Here is a 9,579-nt window from a genome sequence, read left to right as displayed (position 1 = left end):
AACAGACCCAAGAGGGCTGTAGGTCCAATAGAGTAAAGAAACAACGTGTTGATTTAGTTTCCATCATAGAGATGTAAGAAAAATGACCATTAGGGCACAGGGAAGGGAAAAAAACAGCTATTTTGAAGTAGTTTTTCTATTTTATGAAAGCTAGATTACTACCAAACTGAAATAGTTTTGGGTACCTCATTAGAGTGTCTAGTAACTATGGTTACAAAAATCTGCAAAATAATTAACATGACCAAATAAAGTATAGAGCATGAAAGGAATCATCTGAGAAAGAAACATGAACAGGAGGATGAAACAAAATGTTAAAAAGGAAAATGCAAGGCTAACCCCATCAGTGAACAGCTGAGAGCATGGGTTTAGAGGGTAGGTTGGTAAACTTAAAGAGGAACATGGTTTTGAGAAGGAGTTTGCTTTTTGTTATTGTAATTGATGTTATTTTGTTTCGTTATGTTTTGTTTTTAAGGCAGTCTAGGTTGGCCAATAATGTCCAATTCTCCAGCATCAGCTTCCTTGGTTTTGGGATTGTTGGCCAAGGTAACGGGAGGTGGTAACAAATGTAATCTCCAGTCCAGGACAGGGAAGTTGGAGACACAGAGGACTGGAAAAAGGAAGAGGGTTTGTGAAAAGGAAGCAAAGAAGGAAGAAAGGGAGGGAGGGAGGGAGGGAGGGAGGGAGGGAGGGAGGGAGGGAGGGAGGGAGGAAGGAATACTACTATTAAAATTATGTTCCCCACCATGCTCCACATTCACCCAGTCTACTTTCAAAGAGCCTCTTAGATTTCCCCAGTTACTACACAACAATCTCGTCAGCGGAACAACATTTGCAAGTCACTGCCCTGGCAGAACACGCAGGCCAGGCCAGCCTTCACCTCTCAGTCTCCTCCTTCCCTGTGTCTAAAAATCCAGATTACCCATTTGAAGCCTGCTAGATGGAGTGCACAAGTGTATGGGAAAGGCTCCAGTTGTCTCTTCTCCACCCTGCAGCAGGTTCACGATTTGTGTTTCTGAAAGAGAAGAAGCCAGACGAGACACAGTGTAAGATCAAACACCCAGAATTTAGGGAGTGAGCAAGGAAAACTGATACACACTTAAATACAAGTGGACCTAGCACAATAGACTCACATCTCTCCTGTCTCTGTAACCTATGCCTCCCTCAGAGTGGGCACATTAAGGACAGGTGTCTCCGACTCTTAAAAGCCCATTTTGCCATGAATTAGGTCTAAATGTTTATATGTATAATTATGGCATGTAATATATATTATTAAAATATGCACAGGGGTCTAAATACACCCATAGATAAAAACTTTATTGGAGGAAAGGGGAACCAGAAAGTACCTGAAGGGTCTTGAGGCTTCTGCCACCTTCTTTGCATCCTGTTTGGACATGAGCTGACCTGACTGGAGTCTAACACTGCACTGCCGATCTGTCTTGACCACCAGTGGACTGAAACCCTTAGCTCACATCCTGTTTGAGGGCCCTAAGGAGTCCCAACCATTACCGTTTAGGTGCTTTTTGGGAGACCTGTTTATGGCTCCTCCTGGGAATTTGCCTCTGGTCCCACACAAGAATAGTGAATCTTAGATAACCAAAGCCTGGAGTGCACAGGCTGGCTAATGTCCTCTACACTTGATCTGTGTACCACAAGCATTGAGGCTCCAAGACTCAGGGAAAAGAAGGAAATGGACCTAAAAATATCCCTGCACCATCACACTGCCGCAGTACAGCTGTCTCATCACAGAGGAGAGAGCATTGTGGCAGGGAGCTGTGAGCCACCCTTGGACACCAGGCCCTCTCAGGTGTCAGGGGATCAGCCATGCTGACAGCCCTGCACGAGCTGCTCTGAGAGTTGGTCCTCACTCTGAGGATCACGACCACTTTGGGGTGTATATATCAAATATCCTGCATCTCAGATAGTTACAATATTATTCATAGCAGTAGAAAACTAGGAAGTGGGGCTGGGGATTTAGCTCAGTGGTAGAGCGCTTACCTAGGAAGCGCAAGGCCCTGGGTTCGGTCCCCAGCTCCGAAAAAAAGAACCAAAAAAAAAAAAAAGAAAACTAGGAAGCTTGGAAGTAGCAGTAAGGTAATTTTATGGTTGTGTGTAGGGGTGTGGAGGTCACCACAACATGAATACCTGCATTAAATGGCTGCAGAGTTACAAAGGTTAAGAAGCACCGGCTCATATGAAGGAGACCAGGCACGAAGGCTGGAAGGAAAAGCAACTCTGTGATTCTATATTCTTTCCATACGTGACCCCTGCTAACACTGACTGAACTGTACATAGCTTCCCAGCAGCACTTCGATATACAGTCTACATGAAACAGCTTTGACCCTCACACAGTTGCATGTGTGCCCTGTGCCCAAGGTCTGGCAACAAGTCAGTGTCCACTGTGGTGTCTAAGCCACACTCTGTAGTATTCTTTGTCACACTGTGAGGCAGGCACCTGTGGAGTCTGCTAAAAGATAATGTCCTCTCCTCTGTGTGTCATTTAAATTATTAAGGTATGTGCGGCATCAACACGCATTGAGCATGCCCTGGAGTACATAAACGGTTCTTAAGCTTAGATTAGTGAACTGCTGTACTGAGCACACTCACAGCATGACGCTCTGCCTCCATGGAGCCTGCTCAGGGATCACCCGAAACTTCTGCCATTAGGTCCAGGCTCCTGGAGAGAAGCTACTCTGCTTTAACTATTGCAGTGGGCATGGCCTTCCAAAATGAATGCCAATGCTCTCCTCACTCCGTCAAGTTTCTCCTTTCCTCCTCCTCCATCTCTGCTTACTTTGGCTTTGACTCACTGCCATGACAGCCCTTGGTGCTTGTCTTGCTCTTAGACTATCAGTGTAGCCCACAGGGCAGGCATCGGCCATGCTGCTCTCTCCATTTGGTCTGCATCACTGATGTCACAGGCAGGGCATACACAGGTGTGCCGACTTCAGGGCAGTGAAGCCCTTCAGGGAAAAGAAGTCAGAGATGGACTTACTCCTCATATTCACCTTAGCAGTGTCCTGGTTAGGGAGCAGGAATATGGATGGCCCTTCCTCAAGTTGTTCAGTCCAGACGACAGGCGCGATGCATGTTCACGTCTCAAGGCTCAGCGGGAAACACTTTCACATCCTGTTTAGGAAGTTCGTTGCACCATGTGCTGGGAGAGAGAGGACATGACGGTTCAGCCTAGTAAATGTGCAAATGGAACCAAAGGCTCCCATTTCCCATGGGTAACTCACCTGCTGCTGGTGGTCAAGGATCCAGGACATGTTGCAAATACAAAGTCAGGAGCTAGGATAGGGTGCCATGCTTGACCAGTTTGACCATGACATCATGGCTGGTGCTGCTGTAAGCTGACAGAGCGTAGAGCTAATAGGTAAATTCCATCCACTGGAGGAAGCCTATAAGCACACAGACCCAGAGTCTCATTGCTGTCTGATGGTGTACAGACACACATCCCCAGGAAGCTAGAACCTGGCTCCTTCCTGAACCTCTCAGTCCTTGTCAGGAAACTCCCTGCTCCCATGGTTCAACAACCACAGAGATGAGCCTCTTCTCCTCCATCATTTGAGAGACACAGGACAGAGTCTCTCTCAGAAAGGTTAAAACACCTCACTGACTCAGTACTGAGTAGCCCTGAGCTGTATCAACAGCATTCCCTAACCCATGTTAGAAATGGATTCTGGGCCAGGAAATGCCATTACCCATATGGGACGGGCCAGAGAGAGGTGGCAGAAGTCTCCTCCAGAGTCTGCGCATACAGGAGTAATTGTGAAGGATTGATCGGTTTGTGCAAAGGCCAGCAAGTGTGGCTTCCTCCTGGTCACAGAAGCATTTTCCTTTCCAGGGAAGTCAGCAATGCAGCCAAGCCTGCATTCATTCCTTGCAACCTTACGTCCCTGAGAGACTGTCCAAAACATGTCACCAGGTGCCACCATCTTCCATGTGCTCACTGTGTCTGTCAGCAAGTTTGCTTCTGCTTAGAGAACAGATATCAGGGTGACAGTATTGAAGGCACAAGCACATATGTGGACATCCTGCACCCGGTCACTGCCCAAAAGTCACGTCTGAAAGATACTTCTGACCAATCCAACATGATCCAGTAGATATGAGGACGAGCAGGGCACACATACCAACACACACACACACACACACACACACACACACACACACAGAGCAGAGGGTGAGTTGTGCAGTGGGAAGCCCAGTATGCTCTGACAGTGGAAGCACGTGTGAGGTGGCTACAGAGATAGAGGGAGTCCAACAGGGTCTCATGTATTAGTGTACGTGGGACAACATGAGCAGCTGGGGAAGGCTGGATAGGAAGGAGTTTCTAGGGAAACAGCAGGAAGGTGCCCATCAGGGATTGAGAAGATGCGATGTGTGGATATGTGTGTGCGAAGACTGGAAAGGGGGGCATACATCGCTAGGTCCAGTCCCTCCACACTGTGAGTATGGGGTAGGTACAGTAGGGCCCGATAATGTACACAGCACAGTGGTGGCAGGAAGAGGGGTGTCCTGTGTGTCCTGATTCCTCAGAGTGCCCTGAGTTTGGTAGATAAGTGCCTAACGGGACTAAACCTTAGCAGTGTACCTAGGGTGTGAGTTCGGAACAGCAGGGCCTGATTCCTAGCAGAGAATGGGAGGTGTGGGGTCTCATAGGGTGTGAGACTTCGGTATGTGGGGTAAGACACAATATGGTTCCCAGCAGAGTCTGAAACATAGCATCTCTATGGGTGATGAGGACAGTGAGGGAGTGTGTCCTTCAGAGTTAGAGACACAGCCCAATGTCCTATAGTATGGCTAGGGTCCCAGGAGCATCTGTTTCATAACAGTGTACACAAGGCTGCAGAGTGGCCTCCAGCAGGGTCTGGGATGGTCCAGTTTATGTGGGGTAGGGCCCGAGAGGACCCCAATTCTGGAGGTTTGTATGTGCCCAGGAAAATGCTCAAGGGTCGATAGCTCGATGTATGTGAGCAGCCTCGCTCCCCTCTCCCATGCTGCTGCCCCACATACAATGACGACTTTCAGGCATGGTTGGACACACTCTTCTAGGACCCCATATAATATTTGCAATGTCAGGGCCCACTGAAAAATACATCCGAGGGGTTACACCACTTACGATACTGGGTACTAGACATCATGAGACCACGTGAATACTTCCTTGCTGCGATCTGAAAAGCACAGCCTAGTTATCAGACTCCACACCTTGTCCCCTGACAAAGACCCCCATACACTGCCATTTTCAGAACCTCCTAGACATTCTCCACCCACACCACATTCACTGAGGTTTGAAACCCTCCAGGATGTCACCTCCACTACCACAGACAACTGCTAGGCACTAGGTCATTCTGCACTTGACTTCCCTCATTTCCACAGCCTTAAATACACTGCTTTTATCACGCCATGCTGGATGCCTGATAATTTATATTGTAGTAGGTGCTGATGAGGCTCATGTCTAAGAGAGTCCTGACACCCAGCAGTACACGTGGGCGTCGTTAGTGTGTGGCTGACAAGCAGGTCCTGTACACAGCAGTGTGCTGTGCATACAGGGGAGGGGAGGATCCAGCATGGCCTGATGACTGTCAGTTATTGTGAGGTTTGTCAGAGATCATTTAGGACCCGATATCCAGAACTTATGTGATGTAGATGTTGGGGGTCTGTTCAGCATGGCCAAATACCTACCAGTCAATGTGGTGTTTGCTGGGAAGCCATGCATTGCCCAATACTTAGGAATGCATTTGAGGCACGGGGCTGTGGTACAGCAATGCCTAGAACCTCACTGTACAGGTGATGTCTCACAGTGCAATACCCCTGGGGTGTATGCCAGGGCGGAGGTGTCCAGTGAGAACTGAATCTAGCAGGATATGAGGGTCAATGACAGGAGGTGGAATGTCCAGCAGACCTAATGCCTTTCCCAGTATCTCAAGTGGCAATGTAGTCAGAGATATCTAGGAGTATCTGGTACCTGGCATTGCATATGTGGCAGCATACAAGATGCTGCCTAGCCAGGAGTGATATCTAGAAATCTATAAGGTGAGTCCTACATGCCCTCAAAGTAACAATGTAAATAAGGTGTTAATGGGGTGTAGGTGTATGCACAGCACATATGTAAGTTTCTAGGTGATCAGATCCTGTTGCCCACCCCATCCCACACTACCTGACAATATAATGCTATGATCAGATCCAGATGGAGAGCCCCTCTGCTACACATAATGTGTTGGGAATCTGGCATCACCACACCCCACACTGTACCACACCACACTTGAACTTCTGTCCAGTGGTGAGTTTGATGGCCAGGCCAAAGACATACAGTTTGATGTATCTGTGTGCAATTCTGTTCTCGTGGGTTAGCGAGCTGAACACACCATCTGGGTGAAGATGTGATGAGTGTATCCCTTCTGTAGACAGCCGCCCTTCTCAGTGAGGCTGATCTCCCTCAGCAGCACATTCCTGCCACAAAGATGTGTTTTCAGGTTGATGTGGAACGGCTCCATGATGTTTGGATGATCCAGAAGCTTAATGAAATACACAGATCCACAAATAAAAGCACGTGAAGTGTATATGAGACAAAGAAAGCGCCTAGCCTTAAGAAACAGGTGGAACTAAGGATAAAGTTACACGAGATAAGCCAAGTCTCTAAAGACAAATGTATTTTCTCCCCTATGCAGAATGTGCACATTTGCAGGATCCTGGACATAAAAAGGGGACATCAAAGAGGGCAGGGCTCTGCTTCCCTGGGGTGGACCACAGGACATGTCCTGGGCAGGGCTTGGGTGTCTCAGTCACCACTGACTGTACCGTGAGGGCTGCACAGAGTCCTAGGAGAGTCATAGACTCCTGCAGCCTTAACACCTCCGTTAGCCAGGCGGTGGGAAGAGAGGGTCAGTGCCTACAACCCAACCAAAGTGGATCTGACAAGCAGAGAAGTCAGGGTGAGGGACCCAACTCATTAGCAAGACTAGGGAGAGCAGGCTGTACCTGGGTGTTTGAGGAGTAGACAAGAGCCACTGTCCTCCTATCATGGTGTCACACACTGCCTCAGCATACTGTCTCTGCCTCTGGAGTCCCAGAGTGAAACCTTAACCTCAATGATAGCAGGCCAGTTACCAACTGTCTCAGCCACCCTGCACCAACTGTAACTCCTCATCTATGACTTAATTGGTCACATGTCCACAACTTGGCCAGTCAGACTGGCTAGCCAACCAGCACTCTCCTGAATGGTCATATTGAAATCACGTGACTCCTGCTCTCTAGTGAGAAGACTCACATTCAGACCATAGGGTGGGCAATAGTATTACAGCAGGGGTAAGGAAAGTCATTAGCCTGCTCTGTGCTTCCTTTCCAGAGATGTGACAGCTAGGGTGCACCTCCCCCAATCCCACCTCCTACCTCAGCAGGACAAGTCAGGATTGCACTTCCTTTCCCAGGTCCTGAAATACTGATTTGTTTCCTAAGGTCAGATTTTGGGTTTGCTCCCAGCTGTGTGTCCTCCCTAGTACAAGGGACTTCAGTTAGGTATTCAGTCCATGATTGTTCAGTTTTCACTAGGGATTACCTTTGGGTTCAGAGGGCAACAAGACTGAAGGAATTCCTGTCTTCAGGAAGCACACGGTCTAAAATAATGAGTGAGTCTCTTTCAAGCAGTGTCTACGTCTGGAGTGTGTACAGCCTTTACCTCAGAGAGGGGCTCTTCCTTAATGCCTGTGCTTCCCTGTGTGCTAACACCATTAGTCAGTGAACTCCAAAGTGAACTCCATCGTAAAATAGTCGAGGCTTCTCATACTTGATTTTCCTCTCAAAATATCTTAAAATTAAATGACATTTTCCTCTGCCTTTTCCCATCATTCCTTGCAATGCTTTTGTGATGGATAAATTTTTTAATTGGATATGTTATTTATTTACATGTCAAATGTTTTCCCCATCCCAGTATCCCCTCTGGAAACCCCCTATTCCATCACTGCCCCCCAATTGTATGTGGGTACTCCTCCACCCACCCACCCACTCCTGCCTCCCCGCCCTGGCATTTCCCTACACTGGGGCATCAAGCCTTCCCAGGATCAAAGGCCTCTCCTCCCATTGATGTCCAATAAGGCCATCCTCTGCTTCATATGCAGTTGGAGCCATGGCATGGGTCCCTCTATGTGTACTCTTTGGTTGCTGGTTTAGTCCCCGGGAGCTCTGGGGGTTCTGGTTGGTTGACATTGTTCTTCCTATGGCATTCAAATCCCTTCAGCTCCTTCAGTTCTTTCTCTAACTCCTCATTAGGGTCCCCATGATGGATAATTTTAATCCAGAAATTTTTTCTCAGATGTAGCAACTCCCCCAGTTTTTTTTTCCTGACTTCTCCAGTACTTTTGGAAAATACTTTCAACCATCGAAGCCTGCATGCCATCCCTGCTCTTGGATTTTGCAATCTGAAAATCCCGTACCGTGTGAATATTGCTTCCCCAGTCTGTGGCTAGCCCTAGTGCGATTTGCTCAGTATCAGCACAGCCAGGTGGCCTCTCTGCCCCATAATGGGTCAGACTTAAAGACTCTGTCCTTGGTAGCTTCTGTTAAGCTTTGGGCCACACCATCAGTTTAGAGGTGCTCACTTCAAATCAATTTACATTCTCTTGATTTAGATCCTTTGATGAGCTGAGCAGTATCTTGTCTCAACAGGACTTTTCCTACAGTCTGAGAGGTTTGTCTTTAACAGTCCTATTCACTTTGTAAAAGAATTTGTTCTTGGAGAAGTTTGAATGATGCAATTGGGTGATATGCACTTCTCCCTAATTCTCCCCAAATATCCACTCCTCCTCCACACCCATCCCAGCATTCTGTCTCTTTTTTAACTAATTAAGACCCAGCCGTGCTGCCCATACATTCTTGGATGTAGGGTCTCCCACTGGAGCACTGTCTACTTATCAGAGGCTCTCAGAAAAATCTCGTAGAAAACTGTCTCTCCCTCTCCCAGCAGCCTCCAGCAGTACCACAGGGTTGGGATTCTGTGCCGAACTCTGATCCATCTCCATGCTGAATGTGTCCTGGTTTAAGCTCTGCGTGTGCTGTCACAACCAATGTAAGTTCATGTGCGTGGCTGTCCTGTTGTGTCCCCAAGATTCTTTCCCTTGTCATCAGCTACTGCCTCGGGCTTTTATTGTGCTCCTGCCTCTCTTCTGCCACGATCCCTGAGCCTCTGGGAAAGAGGGTGTGGTGTCTAGGTTCCATTTAGGGCTGATCACTGTACAGTTTCTTATTCTCTACACCCTGGCCAGTTGTGGGTCTCTGTATCAGTCGCTACAATAGAAGCTTATCTGACAAGGGCTAAAAGCTGCACTGATATATGGACATGACAATATGTAGGAGTTGGCTTAATACGATGTCCACTTAGCAGTATAATAGCAGTAGGTCTCCCCCAAGGATCCATGGCCACTCTATATAAGCACTTTTGGCCTGATAAGGGTATAATGTATGGGTTTCATCTCGTGGATCGGGACTCGAATCCATTTAGAAACTAGCTGGGCATGTCTTGTCAGGCCTGTTATTGTTGTAGCTTGCAGGTTCCAACAGCTGAGGAAGACTGGCGATTGCTTTTCT

At 47.8% G+C, this 9,579-nt stretch overlaps 1 long non-coding RNA gene across 1 annotated transcript; it reads right to left on the bottom strand.

The window, feature by feature from the left end:
• Window positions 1-1,764: 1,764 nt before the first annotated feature.
• Window positions 1,765-7,811, bottom strand: LOC102546542 (uncharacterized). Its single transcript, XR_005495548.2, has 3 exons — window positions 6,979-7,811; window positions 3,237-6,515; window positions 1,765-3,154 (listed from the first exon to the last, which is right to left on the bottom strand). It is a non-coding gene; the product is annotated as an uncharacterized LOC102546542 (long non-coding RNA).
• Between the last annotated feature and the right edge of the window lie 1,768 nt (window positions 7,812-9,579).

Source organism: Rattus norvegicus, chromosome 17, assembly GCF_036323735.1.
Source record: "Rattus norvegicus strain BN/NHsdMcwi chromosome 17, GRCr8, whole genome shotgun sequence".
NCBI classification, from domain to species: Eukaryota; Metazoa; Chordata; class Mammalia; order Rodentia; family Muridae; genus Rattus; species Rattus norvegicus.
Note: the sequence above shows the minus strand (reverse complement) of the source record. Positions and strands in the feature narration are given on the sequence as shown.